Source organism: Aulonocara sp. 'chitande type north' Nkhata Bay, linkage group LG2 (genome assembly GCF_057382095.1).
Source record: "Aulonocara sp. 'chitande type north' Nkhata Bay isolate Kocher_YH1m ecotype deep benthic linkage group LG2, A_spYH_male_GT1.1, whole genome shotgun sequence".
Lineage (NCBI taxonomy): Eukaryota > Metazoa > Chordata > Actinopteri > Cichliformes > Cichlidae > Aulonocara > Aulonocara sp. 'chitande type north' Nkhata Bay.
Window position 1 is genome coordinate 13,338,780 of NC_141345.1, and position 19,136 is coordinate 13,357,915.

General features: G+C 38.2%; 1 long non-coding RNA gene across 6 annotated transcripts; it reads left to right on the forward strand.

The window, feature by feature from the left end:
- The first annotated feature begins 1,828 nt into the window (after nucleotides 1-1,828).
- On the forward strand, nucleotides 1,829-12,489 carry LOC147337479 (uncharacterized). 6 transcript variants are annotated; one of them, XR_015130891.1, is made up of 10 exons: nucleotides 1,829-1,912; nucleotides 2,118-3,561; nucleotides 4,101-4,262; nucleotides 4,515-4,623; nucleotides 4,729-4,848; nucleotides 4,991-5,152; nucleotides 9,349-9,462; nucleotides 10,189-10,346; nucleotides 10,774-10,831; nucleotides 11,785-12,489. It is a non-coding gene; the product is annotated as an uncharacterized LOC147337479 (long non-coding RNA). The 6 variants fall into 6 exon arrangements; XR_015130893.1 differs by lacking the exon at nucleotides 1,829-1,912 and having other exon boundaries at nucleotides 2,061-2,183; nucleotides 3,401-3,561; nucleotides 11,785-12,483; XR_015130899.1 differs by lacking the exon at nucleotides 1,829-1,912 and having other exon boundaries at nucleotides 2,049-3,561; nucleotides 9,349-9,455; nucleotides 11,785-12,486.
- Nucleotides 12,490-19,136: the final 6,647 nt, after the last annotated feature.

The window sequence follows — 19,136 nt, forward strand, 5'->3', positions numbered from 1 at the left end:
GTTGTAAACCCTTTATTTCGCCAAGACAGTGCGTTTCTGACTTTTACATGCATTTGAATGGAGTTCTCGCACGAAACAAAGTATAGGCTTTCATTTTTTCAATAACTGGAAGCTCTTGGCTCAAACAGCTGCAAAACCTGTTTCCCCAGCACGGAGATGCTGAATTGTATAAGGCAAAGCCATATTGATCTGTGTCTGAGCCTTCTATCAAAAGTTACAGGTAACTTCATGAAGCTGTACAAAAACACTTTATTTCGCCGAGACCGTGCGTTTCTGACTATTACATGCAAATGAATGGAGTTGTCGCACGAAACAAAGTATAAGTATTCATTTTGTGAATAACTTGAAAATCTTAGATCAAACAGCTGCAAAACCTGTTTGCTCAACACGGGGATATCGAACTTTATAAGATAAAGCCATAAATATGTTTATATGCGTCTTCTATCAAAAGTTACAGCTGTCTTGAATGAAAGCATTATAGCAGCTTACCTCGATCATGTGGTAGAACAGACACATGGGCCACCTACGTGTCCTTCTACGGCAGGAGTAGTTGCCACAAACCTGCAAAACAAAAATAAATGATCAGGTGACATGAACAGATTTATACAGCCATAAGCAAGAGATTCTTCCTGCCTGTGGGCGTCAAACTGGACCCCCCCCCCCCCCCCCCTCCTTACTGTAACTATCAAAACTATCATAGTCTAAAACTATCATCTCATATCAAAACTATTATAATCACATTATCTGACTTTATCAGTTATAACAATGAGAAACGGTAAACAATTTGGCAAATAAATTACTTATAATTGTGCTTACCTGGTCCAAATGATCCACAGTCCCTTTGCATTTGTTATAATCCAGGATGATGTGGGGCTTTCTCTTCCCAGAGTCCTGGACTTGTAGCTCACGGTGCCTGGTGCTCAATAAGACAGCCTTTTTTCTTTGCTTGGGGATGTAGGAAACCACAGTCCCCCCCCCCCCCCTGTAGCGACCTGGACGGGAGAGACGATCATCGAATCTTACTGCCCGATTAATTTGCTCAAATCTTTTTTTTTTTTTTTTTTTGACATGGTAGCATGAAACAGAAGAGCCCTGTCTCCCCATTTCACAGGCTTGTTGTCGTTTCATGTTGAGACCTGTACAGGCCAGCCAGCATCACAAGCCCCATGTAAGCCTGCAACTCCTCATCTATGTCCTTCCAGTCTTTTACTGACCTGTTGCCCCTGCAGGTTGGTGAAATGCAGGATTAGCTGCATAATGTCCTCTGCAAAAAAAAGATGGAAAGTGCTCACAGGGCTGCTGATCCTATACGAATTGCATAATGGGTTGGTCCTGGGGTTAAAATGGGGGGAGGAAAAAATGGCAGGACCTCTTCGTGTGTGGGTTGCCACATGATTTCTCCATTTTTAGATCTCCACTGGCCATCCTCCAGTCTTGTCTCTTCCTCCTGCTCTTCTTCCTCCTTCTCCTTCTCCTCCTCCGCACATGAGCTGCAAAGCTCCTCGGTGCCTGGCAAAAATTCTTCTTCGCTGTCAGAAGTATCTCCACTGCTTGTGGAGAGTGCAAAACTGCAGCAACAGCCTCCTCTAAACTGAGTGCACGCTTCATTGTGTCTGTGCAGAAATGACCACTCAGACCAGGCTGCAAAGTATTCTCATAGACTTCAAAGGTGCACCTGAATAAACATGCTATACCATACATCCAATAAGAGAGAGGAGGCACACTCTTGATCAAGAAAAAACATAAGCGCACGCCTTTGATCTCTCCCCCCCCCCCCCCCCCCCCCCTCTCTCTCTTTCTCTCTCTCTCTCTCTCTCTCTCACACACACACACACACACACACATGCACATACATACATACACAATACCATTTTATGGTGGTTAGCTGTTTTATTGTCATGCATTTTACAAGGTAAGATAACCATGTCCTGCATTCAAAACCACTGAAAATGTCTATGGTGGTGCTGTGCCTAATATTGTGCTGGTGTATGCTGGGTAATCGCACAGCTAGCGACTGGGTGACTTTATTCACCCGCTTCAGCTGTTATCAGTCCATATCCCCTAGATATGGACCATCTCCTGCTAGATTGTTCAGAAGGTTGTTATCATCCATCCAGATGGAGGATCACTAACAGGAGCGTGGGAAGACTCCAGAATCCACTCTGGCTGCAATGTGTGTACAGGTAAGACCGTTTAAACGGACAGCATTTATAGAATGACTATTAAAAGTCAGACCAGCGAGTGTCAATAATGTTAATGTGGTTATGTTAGTAATACACCGAGTGCTAATATAACAGCTTTAAGATGCATTTGTGGATGTTATTACGTGTTTTACCATCCTTATGGTGCTAGCTTTAAGTTACGGTGTAAACGTTAGCTTATATTGGAGTAAAGCTGTTACTGTTTAAACGATGTTAGCACAGAAATATTAGCTTCTGTCATGACTGACGAAGTTACTAGTTAATAAAGTTTCCAGTAAAGTGTTTAATCGCAGCCACAGACTGACAGCAAATATCTCGATTAGCTTCAGTGCATCTGTAATAAATATGTGCAAGTTTCAGTGCTTCGTTTAAACTGTATGATACTTATACTGACCCAGGGTCAGTGTAAAATACAATCCTAGCTGTGTGAACAAAGCCTGGCTCCTTTAATCCTGCATGAAAAACCTCAGGATGCAGGCTATTATTACTCTTTCCTGCTGGCACACCTGTCACACCTGAGAGTCAGCTAGAAACTTACAGTGACGTGGACATCATGCAAAGACTGCCAGACTCTGTAATACTGCAAATGATCAGTGACTCAAGTTAACACTAAACTTTAAACGGTACCTCTGTGTCTCTGTGTGCTGAACATTTAGGATTGAGTCAGGCTGCATCTGTGTTAGTCCTCTGACAGACTGGTGACCTGTCCAGGTGTGCTCTACCTATGACTACTGGGACAGGCTCTAGCTCCTGTAATAGAAATTTTATGTTATTCTCATTTAAAGCATTTAAGTGCTTATGCATATGCTTAGTTGTGACACTGTTATAGACTGTTCAATGAAAGTTTCTAAAACTAGATGAACTTACTTCAGCAGTTTGAGAAAACAACTCCCTTTACAGGTGCTGATAACGTTAAGGGCACAAAACAGCATAACCATTGATCCGTTAGGTTTCATAGCGAGACACGTGAAGTGGCAGAGCTGACATGACTGAACTGTGATGTTTGATGTGTGTTTGCTCTCCTGTGCACAGTAATAAATAGCATGATCACAGCTCTTTCTGTGTTGCAGACTTTATTTAAAAAATTCCATGACATCTACTATAACTGAACCAACCTGGTGCTCTTCATTTATGGAGGCTGTTGAGTCTGAATGTTGGATGTTGTGTATCTCGTGTTCTCTGGGCTTTGTTGTCCTCAGTCTTTTTGCAGGATCAGAAAACAAAACCGGGAGGCACGTAAATGTTTCTTCTCCATGATGTTTCTTCAAATGTTTCTTCTGGATGATGATATGACCGTGACACGGGATGCCACCTTTGGTCTTGTGACGAAGCAAAGCTCAGGAAGAAGTGTGATTAAATGGTACCCACATGTTGAGAAGGGTGTACAGGGCACCTGCAGCCAAATCCAAGCTTCAGCTTAGTTGTAGTTGCAGAATGCTATAGGACTGAGACATCTAAGGCATCAAATGTTTGATTAAACGGATGAAAAAGAGAAGTTTTTTCCCTATAATTATCACTTCTTAAAATCTGTAGCAACTTCAAGTCTGTCAGCATGCTGAGCATGCTCAGAATGTGACAATATATTTTTGTTCAATATTTAATTTCTTTCAGTTGCAATTGTTAAATGAAAAAATATATATTCTTATAATTTAGCAAACGAATTTATCAAAAAAAACAACAACATATATCTGTATTAGTTTTAGTAAATTAATTTGACACCTGTATTGAAAATACCATATTGTATTCATACAGAATCAGTATGGTATCATTGTTTGTCTGTTCACTGATTGTTGAAGCTAAGAGCTACTTTGATCTGTTTAGATCTAAAGTATCCAAAGTTGAGTTCTAATGTTTCTTCACCCCTGTGTGTGTGATATCTGATTTCCTACATGCTGGCAGAGCAGAGCAGCAGTTTGTGCTCACAGATGGTGACGGTGTGGAGAGACGGTGGTATTTCCTCAGAAGAACCAGCAGAGTCACAAAGGACACCAGTCCATCTCACCACCTTGACTTGCTGACTGATGTTCGTCTGCACTGCACAGAGGAAATCAACTGACCGAGGTTTGTCCAGTGACGTGTTATGAAATGTATATTTGTTTTATGCTTATAGATATGTTTTTCTTGACAGAGGCTCTGCAGAGGTTAGACAAAGCAGAGAAAACATGTGCTTTACATTTTACTGTGATTTATTGAGATATTTGTTGCCTGATGTTCAGCAGGAATGGAGAAATAGAATCAAAGGGAGATGTTTTTCCTGTTTTTGTAATGATGTAAGTAAATCTTCAATATTATTTATTTGCTTGGTTATATTAGGAGCGTTTCTGAGTGAGGGGGAGAGGAGTCATCATCCAGGTAAAGTGACGTGGATCAGTGGATACACTTGTCTCCCCTTTAAAGGAGACGATCCAAGTCATCCTTAAATGTTAGCGCTTTCAAATACACAAACATTTTTAAAGGACAAAAATGAACATCCAACTTTGACTGTAATACAAAATAAATCTTTGCATGTGTGTTTTCAAACTCTCAGATGGGCAGTATATCAGTCTTGGACTGTCTAACCTGCCGGAGCAGCACTGAATGACCACCGCACGAGCATGTTCCTGCAACATTCAGCATCTGATCCTTCATCTGTGTGCTTCTGCTTTTGGTAAGTAGAGTTACCCAACTCCAGTAACTCTAAACACATGCCATCCATTTCTAACGGCCTGGTTACTTCCTGTCAGTTACTTTAGAAATCATGTGGTCACCTGACCTAACACTGTTTCTTCTTCTTCCCCTTAATGTTGAAGTGTCAAATGTCAAACAGCTGGAGAGGAAACTACACCAGTGTACTGGGATGTTTCAGCAACACGTGCCAGATGCTGTTCCTTCATGGTGACATCACCAGAGACAGTCCCGCCCACCTCAGGACCCATTGATTATGATGATCTGATCCATCAAACCCCCAGCAGGTGAACTTTATTCATGACATAACACCGCAACAATGTAAAAAATTAAACAGCAACAGTCTAAATGTAAAGTGCATTCTAAAGTCCTCTTCAATAAATTGTATGCAAAGAGTCATTCAGGTCACTACAGAACCCAGAGTCTTCATCATTAAATCTCTGGTTGCTTCATTTTTTCTATCCTATATCAGATATTTTAAAGGTTAGCTTAGGTAAAGTTCCATTCTCATGGTGAGGCAAAGTGCTTTATGTGTGTGTGTGCGTGTCATGAACGGCTATAAAAGGCCTATAATTAAAGAACAAAGTGGGGTTTGAGTTCGAGTTGCGGCAGACTGTCACTACTTGTAAATGGAACGCAGCCTTCCTACGGCGGACAGCTAATAACAGGAATCGGACGCGGTCCAGCCAAGTCCACAGCAACCACCATAGCAACCGCCTAGCATGACCTTAAAAACATATTCTGTCTTCATAACTATCAAAATCGTGAAATGATTTGCAAAGTGTGAAAGTGTTACAGCTGCAGAGAGCTATGGCGGTATCTATGGAAGCTGTTTACATAGCTAATAATATACGATGTAACCATGGAGACAGTCAGTCACTTGAGCTAGCGGTGCATGTTTACTACAGTGAATAAGGTGATTGAGTGCACAGCGTCCACACTCTGCAGGGGGTAAAGACATTACTTCAATATTATTTTATATTGATATATATTAGCCTTTTGTTGACCATCACCTCAGGTTCACCATTATAGTTTCAGCATACAAATGCACACTGTCTAAACACATTCAAAAACTCATGTCTCAGAAATAAGCACAGCTGTTCATGTTTGTCATTAGAGTTTTATTTGTAAGAAAATTATGAACTTCATATTGTGCATTAAATAAAAGAACATTTCACAACTCTGAGTCAACAGAAACAGGTAACAGAAATGTCTCTAATGTGTACAGTGTAGTGTAAGCATTAAAAGATCATAAAGGAAAAACTAACATTTATGTGAAACTAATTGTAATAAAAAATGAGCAGGTGCTTTATAGATTTAAAAGAAAGAATCTGAAAACAACACTTTTTTGGTCTAAGTCAGGGGTGTCAAACTCAAATACACAGTGGGCCAAAAACTGTAACAAAGTCGCGGGCTAACATTACCGGTAATATTTATTGAAATATATTTATTCCTCCAGATATAAGAATGAATCTTTTCTTATGGACTCAAACACGTTTTGCTGAAAAACTGAATATGGAACAAGCAAAGCTTAATACTAAACAATATATATATTAGCTGTATAATACCAGTAGGCCAGCTCTAATAGTAATTTGGTATGGCTTTGCGGGCCAAATGTAATTAGGCTGCGGGCCAAATTTGGCCCGCGGGCCAGAGTTTGACACCTATGGTCTAAGTGATCAAAGTAGAAAACAGAACTGATGTTCAAGAACAAACCGTAGCTGCACTAATATTACACATCTCGATCGTTGTACTGAACAGACATGTTGCTTTTAAAACCACATGCAGTGTGTGACCATGACTGTTCACTGAGACCATGAACGCCACTTCGCTGAAGCATTCTTCTTCTTCTTCTTGCCATTAACTTGGAAGCAGAAGCAGCACGAGCTGATTTGATCTACTGAAAGGAAAAAGCAGAACATCTGAGTTGAAACCAGTCAGCTGAAATCATTAAGACAGGAACAAATTCAATGCAGTGTCTCAAGTGGCTTAGCCTGTTACAACTGTTGATACAAGCTAAATACGGTTAACACACAGTGTCAGGGAGCTCCAGTGTGGGAACTAGTGGCTTTAGGTTTGTAGTCATTTAACTTTCATCCATTCATTCATTTAATTCAGGAGGAAGAAATGCCAGGTTGGTGCAGGCTGGTTACATGCATTTGGTCCCATGCTGTCTTTAATTAAATGACTTGGTTCATTTTATGGCTGGGCTGTATGTGGGGTTATATCATGTTATTTGGGCAGGAGTACCTGTCCCCTGTTAGACTTAGAAAGTTTCTCCATAAGTAGAGTTTCTAACTCTTCTAGCACATCTGTGGCTGACAGCTTTTTGGTGGCTCTTTTTACCCCACACTGGTTGTGAGTGTGTAAATAGCCCCACTAGTTATTTTGGGTTGCAGTTAACTAGGGAGGAAGGGGTGGGTATGCCATGATTAGGTGAATAACAATTATATGTGATACATAAATTTCACAATGCATGCATATATCTCTATCAATTAAACCTGGCCTGAGGGCTGCCATTTTTTACATTCAGTTATTTCTCTTAGAAATGTTGGAACTAAATAATGAATGTGTTACAGTTAAAGTGAAACACTGGTCAGTGTAAATGGCTCATTGGGACACAGAAACCTTTAAATTAAACCTGATATCTAGTGTCAAACAATATCAAAGCTGTAAAAGATGTTTACATTCAGAATTTATAAAACTATGATTGTAAATAAATTCAAACAAGTGAGCTTTTCTCTTTGTGCTGAATATCAACACTGTGGTTTCTTAGACTGTAAGCTTTACTTTAGTGCAACCAGTTGCAGAAGCTGCCACTCCAAATGTCTTTTGATAACAAGAAAAAAATACCTTTTCAGTACACGGCCTGAAGTTCTTCTCCGACATCTTCTGCAATCGGCTTTGTCTGCTGGTTTGAAGACAATAAACCACAAAAAAGATGATTTAGTCACTTTGTCTGCGTCATGCAGCTCGAATGTGTCGTGTAACGATGTTGAATAGCCGTCGTTATCCCTCTGCTTTGAGCCTTTTATCAAAAGTTACAGCTAACTTCATGAAGTTGTACAAAAAGGCTTCATTTCGCCGAGACAGTGCGTTTCTGACTATTACATGCATTTGAATGGAGTTCTTGCACGAAACAAAGTATAAGTTTTCATTATGTGAATAACTTGTATTTTACACTGACCCTGGGTCAGTATCAACTTCATGAAGACAGCTGTAACTTTTGATAGAGGACTCACACACACACATATTTATGGCTTTGCCTTATAGAATTCAGCATCTCCGTGCTGAGGAAATAGGTTTTGCAGCTGTTTGAGCTAAGATTTTCAAGTTATTCACAAATTGAAAACCTATACTTTGTGTCGGGCGAGAACTCCATTCAAATGCATGTAATAGCGAGAAACGCACTAACGTGGTGAAATAAAGCGTTTTTCCATAAACTTCATAACGACAGCTGTAAATTTTGAGAGAAGACTCACACACACATTGGGGGGATATTGAAGTCTATAAGATAAAGCCATGAATATGTTTGTCTGAGTCTTCTATCAAAAGTTACAGCAAGCTCTATGAAGTTGATGAGAAACGCTTTACTTCGCCAAGACAGTGCGTTTCTCACTGTTACATGCATTTGAATTTAGTTCTTGCCCGACACAAAGTATAGGTTTTAATTTGTGAATAACTTGAAAATCTTAGCTCAAACAGCTGCAAAACCTATTTCCTGAGCACTGAGATGCTGAATTCTATAAGGCAAAGCCATAAACATGTGTGTGTGATTCTTCTATCAACAGTTACAGCTGTCTTCTTGAAGTTGATACTGACCCAGGGTCAGTGTAAAATACAATCCTAGCTGTGTGAACAAAGCTTGGCTCCTTTAATCCTGCATGACAAACCTCAGGATGCAGGTTATTATTACTCTTTCCTGCTGGCACACCTGAGAGTCAGCTAGAAACTTACAGTGACGTGGACATCATGCAAAGACTGCCAGACTCTGTAATACTGTGAATGATCAGTGACTCAAGTTAACACTAAACTTTAAACAGTACCTCTGTGTCTCTGTGTGCTGAACATTTAGGATTGAGTCTGCATTGACTTTATTTATTGAGACTTTAATGTGCTAAAAGCAGGTTGAAGACAGCTCAGAAACATTTGAAGATTAAAATTTAGCATTATGGCTGCTGGTGGTTTGTAAAGCCTATACTCAGCTGTAGTTTTTGTTACTAATTTATGTTTGTTGTTGTTTAACACAGATTTCAGAAGAGCAAATATGCTTAATAGTTTAACTAGATTTCATTTGTCAGTGTGGGACTGCTGAGTCACCTGAAGAACTCATTTCATTCATTCTCCACATGATGTTCATATACAGAAATGTTTCACAGGAACTGGTTCCTCCCAAACTGTGAACTAGTGTGTTTCCATAGATTATCTCTGTATGAATGTACTTTTAAATGAAGGCAAGTGTTTGTCCTTTTTTGTTCCTCAGTTACAGTACGTGATATCTTGATATCAGGCGGTCAACACTGGGGGAAGACAAGAAGCAGACGTACTTCCAAGAGGGAGCTGCAGTGAGGACACAGCCAGGTCACTGAGGTCAGAGGTCAGAATCTGAAACAGCTCAGGTTTATATTTTAGGGGTTATAAAAAATCAAAATGTATTTATGAAGAAACCTTTAAATAATAGTCATAATTATGATTATTATAAGAAATATCAAACATTTAAGTGGATTTTCTGTTACACATATTGTATTAGCCCTGCAATAAACTGGCAGCCTGTCTTTGTCCTGTATCAGCTGGGATAGGCTTCATCCTCCCGCAACCCTGAATTGGATACATTGTATTCCAATTGTGTAATCTGATCATTTACAAACTCAAGGTATCTAATCAAAATGTAAGTAATAATTATAAAATGGGAAAGCAGAAATAAGTGTGACATAAATGTAAATGTGTTAGCTGACATAGAGGACAGCTACATGTAGTCTGAAAAACCTTTGTTGTCAAGTTTGCAGGTATATCAGCACGAGACATTCTTACATAGAAGAGTCTGTTAAAGTCTCTAACTCAGCGAAGCATTATTGGTCCCGTCTGTTTGGATAAATATAGTAAGTTGATGTTTGTCCATTTATTGACACATTTTCTTAAGTGCTTATCCAGTTCAGGATCACAGTGGAGCTGCAGCTGGATATGTTCATTAAATAAACCTTACAAAAGTTAACAATAAACCTGCATCCCTGTACGTTGTTGTCCACAGGATAAGAAAATCAAACTGGAACACTGTGGAACATGTTAATAAATGTTTGTGTGTTTATGCCTGTGTCTTTCACAGGAGGCGCTGGAAGGTTTCCCTAATAGTTCCTGGTGAATCAAAGCAGAACCATAAAGGTTGCTGGATTGCATGATGGCCTTACCCCTGAGCAGTCATCCTGTTAAAGGAGGAACCAGTTAGAAGCTGTTTTCAAAGTAGCTGAGCAGATTTCATCTCAAGTAAGCGATTAACTGTTTGTTCATCTGTTCTGCCACTTAAAGAGCATTTAAGGACGTGTTTCGAGTGTCCAGCTGAATTAATTCTACTAGCTCTCATGGTCATTTGTTATTATAGACATATTTTTCATGTTCATCCAGCTATTTAGTAAATTCTATCTATTTAGTAATATCCGTCAGCTATAAAATGTAATATAAATATAAAAAATATCTAAATATCTCCTGCACTTTATATTTTAATGATGTAAGTCTGTTATCGTGTCACATTAGCATTCCTCACATATCAATGAGATGCTGTACAGTACAATCCTACTGACGCAGCAGAGGGATAACGACGGCTATTCAACATCGTTACACGACACATTCGAGCTGCATGACACAGACAAAGTGACTAAATCATCTTTTTTATGGTTTATTGTCTTCAAACCAGCAGACAAAGCCGATTGCAGAAGATTTCGGAGAAGAACTTCAGGCCGTGTACTGAAAAGGTATTTTTTTCTTGTTATCAAAAGACATTTGGAGTGGCAGCTTCTGCAACTGGTTGCACTAAAGTAAAGCTTACAGTCTAAGAAACCACAGTGTTGATATTCAGCACAAAGAGAAAAGCTCACTTGTTTGAATTTATTTACAATCATAGTTTTATAAATTCTGAATGTAAACATCTTTTACAGCTTTGATATTGTTTGACACTAGATATCAGGTTTAATTTAAAGGTTTCTGTGTCCCAATGAGCCATTTACACTGACCAGTGTTTCACTTTAACTGTAACACATTCATTATTTAGTTCCAACATTTCTAAGAGAAATAACTGAATGTAAAAAATGGCAGCCCTCAGGCCAGGTTTAATTGATAGAGATATATGCATGCATTGTGAAATTTATGTATCACATATAATTGTTATTCACCTAATCATGGCATACCCACCCCTTCCTCCCTAGTTAACTGCAACCCAAAATAACTAGTGGGGCTATTTACACACTCACAACCAGTGTGGGGTAAAAAGAGCCACCAAAAAGCTGTCAGCCACAGATGTGCTAGAAGAGTTAGAAACTCTACTTATGGAGAAACTTTCTAAGTCTAACAGGGGACAGGTACTCCTGCCCAAATAACATGATATAACCCCACATACAGCCCAGCCATAAAATGAACCAAGTCATTTAATTAAAGACAGCATGGGACCAAATGCATGTAACCAGCCTGCACCAACCTGGCATTTCTTCCTCCTGAATTAAATGAATGAATGGATGAAAGTTAAATGACTACAAACCTAAAGCCACTAGTTCCCACACTGGAGCTCCCTGACACTGTGTGTTAACCGTATTTAGCTTGTATCAACAGTTGTAACAGGCTAAGCCACTTGAGACACTGCATTGAATTTGTTCCTGTCTTAATGATTTCAGCTGACTGGTTTCAACTCAGATGTTCTGCTTTTTCCTTTCAGTAGATCAAATCAGCTCGTGCTGCTTCTGCTTCCAAGTTAATGGCAAGAAGAAGAAGAAGAATGCTTCAGCGAAGTGGCGTTCATGGTCTCAGTGAACAGTCATGGTCACACACTGCATGTGGTTTTAAAAGCAACATGTCTGTTCAGTACAACGATCGAGATGTGTAATATTAGTGCAGCTACGGTTTGTTCTTGAACATCAGTTCTGTTTTCTACTTTGATCACTTAGACCATAGGTGTCAAACTCTGGCCCGCGGGCCAAATTTGGCCCGCAGCCTAATTACATTTGGCCCGCAAAGCCATACCAAATTACTATTAGAGCTGGCCTACTGGTATTATACAGCTAATATATATATTGTTTAGTATTAAGCTTTGCTTGTTCCATATTCAGTTTTTCAGCAAAACGTGTTTGAGTCCATAAGAAAAGATTCATTCTTATATCTGGAGGAATAAATATATTTCAATAAATATTACCGGTAATGTTAGCCCGCGACTTTGTTACAGTTTTTGGCCCACTGTGTATTTGAGTTTGACACCCCTGACTTAGACCAAAAAAGTGTTGTTTTCAGATTCTTTCTTTTAAATCTATAAAGCACCTGCTCATTTTTTATTACAATTAGTTTCACATAAATGTTAGTTTTTCCTTTATGATCTTTTAATGCTTACACTACACTGTACACATTAGAGACATTTCTGTTACCTGTTTCTGTTGACTCAGAGTTGTGAAATGTTCTTTTATTTAATGCACAATATGAAGTTCATAATTTTCTTACAAATAAAACTCTAATGACAAACATGAACAGCTGTGCTTATCTCTGAGACATGAGTTTTTGAATGTGTTTAGACAGTGTGCATTTGTATGCTGAAACTATAATGGTGAACCTGAGGTGATGGTCAACAAAAGGCAAATATATATCAATATAAAACAATATTGAAGTAATGTCTTTACCCCCTGCAGAGTGTGGACGCTGTGCACTCAATCACCTTATTCACTGTAGAAAACGTGACTGACTGTCTCCATGGTTACATCGTATATTATTAGCTATGTAAACAGCTTCCATAGATACCGCCATAGCTCTCTGCAGCTGTAACACTTTCACACTTTGCAAATCATTTGACGATTTTGATAGTTATGAAGACAGAATATGTTTTTAAGGTCATGCTAGGCGGTTGCTATGGTGGTTGCTGTGGACTTGGCTGGACCGCGTCCGATTCCTGTTATTAGCTGCCCGCCGTAGGAAGGCTGCGTTCCATTTACAAGTAGTGACAGTCTGCCGCAACTCAAACTCAAACCCCGCTTTGTTCTTTAATTATAGGCCTTTTATAGCCGTTCATGACACGCACACACACACATAAAGCACTTTGCCTCACCATGAGAATGGAACTTTACCTAAGCTAACCTTTAAAATATCTGATATAGGATAGAAAAATGAAGCAACCAGAGATTTAATGATGAAGACTCTAAAACCCACTGTCTTGACAAAATAAAGCGTTTTTGTACAACTTCATATAAATCGCTGTAACTTTTGATAGAAGACTCAGACAAACATGTTTATGGCTTTATCTTATAGAACTCAATATCCCCGTGCTGGGCAAACAGGTTTTGCAGCCGTTTGAGCTAAGATTTTAAAATTATTCACATAATGAAAACCTATACTTTGTTTCAGGCGAGTTTCCCATTCAAATGCATGTAACAGTGAGAAACGCATTGTCTTGGCGAAATAAAGCCTTTTTGAACAACTTCATATAAATCGCTGTAACTTTTGATAGAAGACTCAGACAAACATGTTTATGGCTTTATCTTATAGAACTCAATATCCCCGTGCTGGGCAAACAGAACAGGTTTTGCAGCCGTTTGAGCTAAGATTTTAAAATTATTCACATAATGAAAACCTATACTTTGTCTCAGGCGAGTTTCCCATTCAAATGCATGTAACAGTGAGAAACACACTGTCTTGGCGAAATAAAGCGTTTTTGTACAACTTCATATAAATCGCTGTAACTTTTGATAGAAGACTCAGACAAACATGTTTATGGCTTTATCTTATAGAACTCAATATCCCCGTGCTGGGTTTTGCAGCCGTTTGAGCTAAGATTTTAAAATTATTCACATAATGAAAACCTATACTTTGTTTCAGGCGAGTTTCCCATTCAAATGCATGTAATAGCGAGAAACGCACTAACTGGTGAAATAAAGCGTTTTAATGGTTTTCATAAAAACAGCTGTAACTTTTGATAGAAGACTCAGAAATATATATTTATTGCTTTATCTTATAGAATTCAATATCCCCGTGCTGGGCAAACAGGTTTTGCAGCTGTTTGAGCTAAGATTTTCAAGTTATTCACATAATGAAAACCTATACTTTGTTTCGGTCGAGTTCCCCATTCAAATGCATGTAACAGTGAGAAACGCACTGTCTTGGCGAAATAAAGCGTTTTTGAACAACTTCATATAAATCGCTGTAACTTTTGATAGAAGACTCAGACAAACATGTTTATGGCTTTATCTTATAGAACTCAATATCCCCGTGCTGGGCAAACAGAACAGGTTTTGCAGCCGTTTGAGCTAAGATTTTAAAATTATTCACATAATGAAAACCTATACTTTGTCTCAGGCGAGTTTCCCATTCAAATGCATGTAACAGTGAGAAACACACTGTCTTGGCGAAATAAAGCGTTTTTCAACCACTTCATATAAATCGCTGTAACTTTTGATAGAAGACTCAGACAAACATGTTTATGGCTTTATCTTATAGAACTCAATATCCCCGTGCTGGGCAAACAGGTTTTGCAGCCGTTTGAGCTAAGATTTTAAAATTATTCACATAATGAAAACCTATACTTTGTTTCAGGCGAGTTTCCCATTCAAATGCATGTAACAGTGAGAAACGCATTGTCTTTGCGAAATAAAGCGTTTTTGAAAAACTTCATATAAATCGCTGTAACTTTTGATAGAAGACTCAGACAAACATGTTTATGGCTTTATCTTATAGAACTCAATATCCCCGTGCTGGGCAAACAGGTTTTGCAGCCGTTTGAGCTAAGATTTTAAAATTATTCACATAATGAAAACCCATACTTTGTTTCAGGCGAGTATCCCATTCAAATGCATGTAACAGTGAGAAACGCATTGTCTTGGCGAAATAAAGCGTTTTTGAACAACTTCATATAAATCGCTGTAACTTTTGATAGAAGACTCAGACAAACATGTTTATGGCTTTATTTTATAGAACTCAATATCCCCGTGCTGGGCAAACAGGTTTTGCAGCCGTTTGAGCTAAGATTTTAAAATTATTCACATAATGAAAACCTATACTTTGTTTCAGGCGAGTTTCCCATTCAAATGCATGTAACAGTGAGAAACGCATTGTCTTGGCGAAATAAAGCGTTTTTCAACCACTTCATATAAATCGCTGTAACTTTTGATAGAAGACTCAGACAAACATGTTTATGGCTTTATCTTATAGAACTCAATATCCCCGTGCTGGGCAAACAGGTTTTGCAGCCGTTTGAGCTAAGATTTTAAAATTATTCACATAATGAAAACCTATACTTTGTTTCAGGCGAGTATCCCATTCAAATGCATGTAACAGTGAGAAACGCATTGTCTTGGCGAAATAAAGCGTTTTTGAACAACTTCATATAAATCGCTGTAACTTTTGATAGAAGACTCAGACAAACATGTTTATGGCTTTATTTTATAGAACTCAATATCCCCGTGTTGGGCAAACAGGTTTTGCAGCCGTTTGAGCTAAGATTTTAAAATTATTCACATAATGAAAACCTATACTTTGTTTCAGGCGAGTTTCCCATTCAAATGCATGTAACAGTGAGAAACGCATTGTCTTGGCGAAATAAAGCGTTTTTCAACCACTTCATATAAATCGCTGTAACTTTTGATAGAAGACTCAGACAAAGATGTTTATGGCTTTATCTTATAGAACTCAATATCCCCGTGCTGGGCAAACAGGTTTTGCAGCCGTTTGAGCTAAGATTTTAAAATTATTCACATAATGAAAACCTATACTTTGTTTCAGGCGAGTTTCCCATTCAAATGCATGTAACAGTGAGAAACGCATTGTCTTGGCGAAATAAAGCGTTTTTCAACCACTTCATATAAATCGCTGTAACTTTTGATAGAAGACTCAGACAAACATGTTTATGGCTTTATCTTATAGAACTCAATATCCCCGTGCTGGGCAAACAGGTTTTACAGCCGTTTGAGCTAAGATTTTAAAATTATTCACATAATGAAAACCTATACTTTGTTTCAGGCGAGTTTCCCATTCAAATGCATGTAACAGTGAGAAACGCATTGTCTTGGCGAAATAAAGCGTTTTTCAACCACTTCATATAAATCGCTGTAACTTTTGATAGAAGACTCAGACAAACATGTTTATGGCTTTATCTTATAGAACTCAATATCCCCGTGCTGGGCAAACAGGTTTTGCAGCCGTTTGAGCTAAGATTTTAAAATTATTCACATAATGAAAACCTATACTTTGTCTCGGGTGAGTTTCCCATTCAAATGCATGTAACAGTGAGAAACACACTGTCTTGGCGAAATAAAGCGTTTTTCAACCACTTCATATAAATCGCTGTAACTTTTGATAGAAGACTCAGACAAACATGTTTATGGCTTTATCTTATAGAACTCAATATCCCCGTGCTGGGCAAACAGGTTTTGCAGCCGTTTGAGCTAAGATTTTAAAATTATTCACATAATGAAAACCTATACTTTGTTTCAGGCGAGTTTCCCATTCAAATGCATGTAACAGTGAGAAACGCATTGTCTTGGCGAAATAAAGCGTTTTTCAACCACTTCATATAAATCGCTGTAACTTTTGATAGAAGACTCAGACAAACATGTTTATGGCTTTATCTTATAGAACTCAATATCCCCGTGCTGGGCAAACAGGTTTTGCAGCTGTTTGAGCTAAGATTTTAAAATTATTCACATAATGAAAACCTATACTTTGTCTTGGGTGAGTTTCCCATTCAAATGCATGTAACAGTGAGAAACGCATTGTCTTTGCGAAATAAAGCGTTTTTGAAAAACTTCATATAAATCGCTGTAACTTTTGATAGAAGACTCAGACAAACATGTTTATGGCTTTATCTTATAGAACTCAATATCCCCGTGCTGGGCAAACAGAACAGGTTTTGCAGCCGTTTGAGCTAAGATTTTAAAATTATTCACATAATGAAAACCTATACTTTGTTTCAGGCGAGTTTCCCATTCAAATGCATGTAACAGTGAGAAACGCATTGTCTTTGCGAAATAAAGCGTTTTTGAAAAACTTCATATAAATCGCTGTAACTTTTGATAGAAGACTCAGACAAACATGTTTATGGCTTTATCTTATAGAACTCAATATCCCCGTGCTGGGCAAACAGGTTTTGCAGCCGTTTGAGCTAAGATTTTAAAATTATTCACATAATGAAAACCCATACTTTGTTTCAGGCGAGTATCCCATTCAAATGCATGTAACAGTGAGAAACGCATTGTCTTGGCGAAATAAAGCGTTTTTGAACAACTTCATATAAATCGCTGTAACTTTTGATAGAAGACTCAGACAAACATGTTTATGGCTTTATTTTATAGAACTCAATATCCCCGTGCTGGGCAAACAGGTTTTGCAGCCGTTTGAGCTAAGATTTTAAAATTATTCACATAATGAAAACCTATACTTTGTTTCAGGCGAGTTTCCCATTCAAATGCATGTAACAGTGAGAAACGCATTGTCTTGGCGAAATAAAGCGTTTTTCAACCACTTCATATAAATCGCTGTAACTTTTGATAGAAGACTCAGACAAACATGTTTATGGCTTTATCTTATAGAACTCAATATCCCCGTGCTGGGCAAACAGGTTTTGCAGCCGTTTGAGCTAAGATTTTAAAATTATTCACATAATGAAAACCTATACTTTGTTTCAGGCGAGTTTCCCATTCAAATGCATGTAACAGTGAGAAACGCATTGTCTTGGCGAAATAAAGCGTTTTTCAACCACTTCATATAAATCGCTGTAACTTTTGATAGAAGACTCAGACAAACATGTTTATGGCTTTATCTTATAGAACTCAATATCCCCGTGCTGGGCAAACAGGTTTTGCAGCCGTTTGAGCTAAGATTTTAAAATTATTCACATAATGAAAACCTATACTTTGTCTCGGGTGAGTTTCCCATTCAAATGCATGTAACAGTGAGAAACACACTGTCTTGGCGAAATAAAGCGTTTTTCAACCACTTCATATAAATCGCTGTAACTTTTGATAGAAGACTCAGACAAACATGTTTATGGCTTTATCTTATAGAACTCAATATCCCCGTGCTGGGCAAACAGGTTTTGCAGCCGTTTGAGCTAAGATTTTAAAATTATTCACATAATGAAAACCTATACTTTGTTTCAGGCGAGTTTCCCATTCAAATGCATGTAACAGTGAGAAACGCATTGTCTTGGCGAAATAAAGCGTTTTTCAACCACTTCATATAAATCGCTGTAACTTTTGATAGAAGACTCAGACAAACATGTTTATGGCTTTATCTTATAGAACTCAATATCCCCGTGCTGGGCAAACAGGTTTTGCAGCTGTTTGAGCTAAGATTTTAAAATTATTCACATAATGAAAACCTATACTTTGTCTTGGGTGAGTTTCCCATTCAAATGCATGTAACAGTGAGAAACGCATTGTCTTTGCGAAATAAAGCGTTTTTGAAAAACTTCATATAAATCGCTGTAACTTTTGATAGAAGACTCAGACAAACATGTTTATGGCTTTATCTTATAGAACTCAATATCCCCGTGCTGGGCAAACAGAACAGGTTTTGCAGCCGTTTGAGCTAAGATTTTAAAATTATTCACATAATGAAAACCTATACTTTGTTTCAGGCGAGTTTCCCATTCAAATGCATGTAACAGTGAGAAACGCATTGTCTTTGCGAAATAAAGCGTTTTTGAAAAACTTCATATAAATCGCTGTAACTTTTGATAGAAGACTCAGACAAACATGTTTATGGCTTTATCTTATAGAACTCAATATCCCCGTGCTGGGCAAACAGGTTTTGCAGCCGTTTGAGCTAAGATTTTAAAATTATTCACATAATGAAAACCCATACTTTGTTTCAGGCGAGTATCCCATTCAAATGCATGTAACAGTGAGAAACGCATTGTCTTGGCGAAATAAAGCGTTTTTGAACAACTTCATATAAATCGCTGTAACTTTTGATAGAAGACTCAGACAAACATGTTTATGGCTTTATTTTATAGAACTCAATATCCCCGTGCTGGGCAAACAGGTTTTGCAGCCGTTTGAGCTAAGATTTTAAAATTATTCACATAATGAAAACCTA